A 1,190-nucleotide genomic window follows, 5' to 3' on the forward strand; every position below is an offset into this window, starting at 1 on the left:
ACGAAATTAAAAAAATTTAAAGAATTGGTTTTTTTTTTGCGAGTGCGAGTCGTTGTTTCCAACCGTAAAGAAAAAAATTTTTTTTTTTTTTATTTATTGCGTGTGAGAGAGAGAGAGTAAAAAAAAAATTAGAAGGAGGAAGAAGAGGGAGAGAAAGGAATTCGAATAATAAAAAACGAAAGAGAAAAGTGGAAAGATAAAAAGTATTACGAAAAAAAAAGAAAAGAAAAGAAAAGTTTTTCCAACTTGGGTAATTGTATCATTTTAAAAAAAAAAGTTTTCATCTTCGAAAGGAAGTTTTTGTATAATGATCGCACCCTCTCCCCTCCTCCTTCCCTTCTTCTTCATCTTCCCTGAACTTAATAGGAAAGAAAAAAAAGTATACTTTTACTTTTTCCCTCTCTCTCTTTCTCTTAGACTCTTTCACAATCCACCTTCATCTCATCCATATCCGCCTTAATCCTCACTCTAAAAAAAAAAAGAAAATTTGTATTGACAAAAAAAAAATAATAAACTTTTTATAATAAATTTATACCGACCGATTTTTAACTCCATTTTATTTTTTCCATTTTCCCATTTTCCTTCCTTCCTTCCTTCCTATTTTCCTTCCCTTTTTCCTTCCTACTTCCGTCAATTTTTTATAAAAAAAAAAAAAACTTTTTTCGTAAAAAAAATGTCGTTTTTCCTTCTTCCTCATTTTTAAATTCTAAATTTCTAATCACAAAAAAAAAAAATTTATTTATTAAAATTAATAAAACTTTTTTTTTCGGTTATTTAAACTTTATTTTACTTTAATAATTTATTATTAACAAAAAAAAAACAACAGCATCAGGTGTTTTTTTTTTTTTTAAATTTAAATAACGCAACAACAACAAAAAATATAAATAAATAAATAATTTATACTTTATTAATCGAATGAAACCTTTCGGAGGGGGGGGAAGGGAAAGTCATCGAATTTAACCGTCATTTCCGTTTGAGAAAACCACGTGGTATATTTATTATAATCCTGACGTTTATTTTAAATAAAAAGTAAAATTTTAAATTTACTAAAAACAAAACACGTCAGATGAATTTTAAATATTCTCTTCGAAATATATATTTATTCGTCTTGAAAATATATGTGTACGAAAAAAAAAGAAAATCAAAAGGCGTCGTTATGACGTCATTATGACGGTTTTTATGTGATAATA

The sequence above is a fragment of the Pediculus humanus genome, genomic scaffold, assembly GCF_000006295.1.
Source record: "Pediculus humanus corporis 1103172107488 genomic scaffold, whole genome shotgun sequence".
NCBI lineage: Eukaryota > Metazoa > Arthropoda > Insecta > Psocodea > Pediculidae > Pediculus > Pediculus humanus.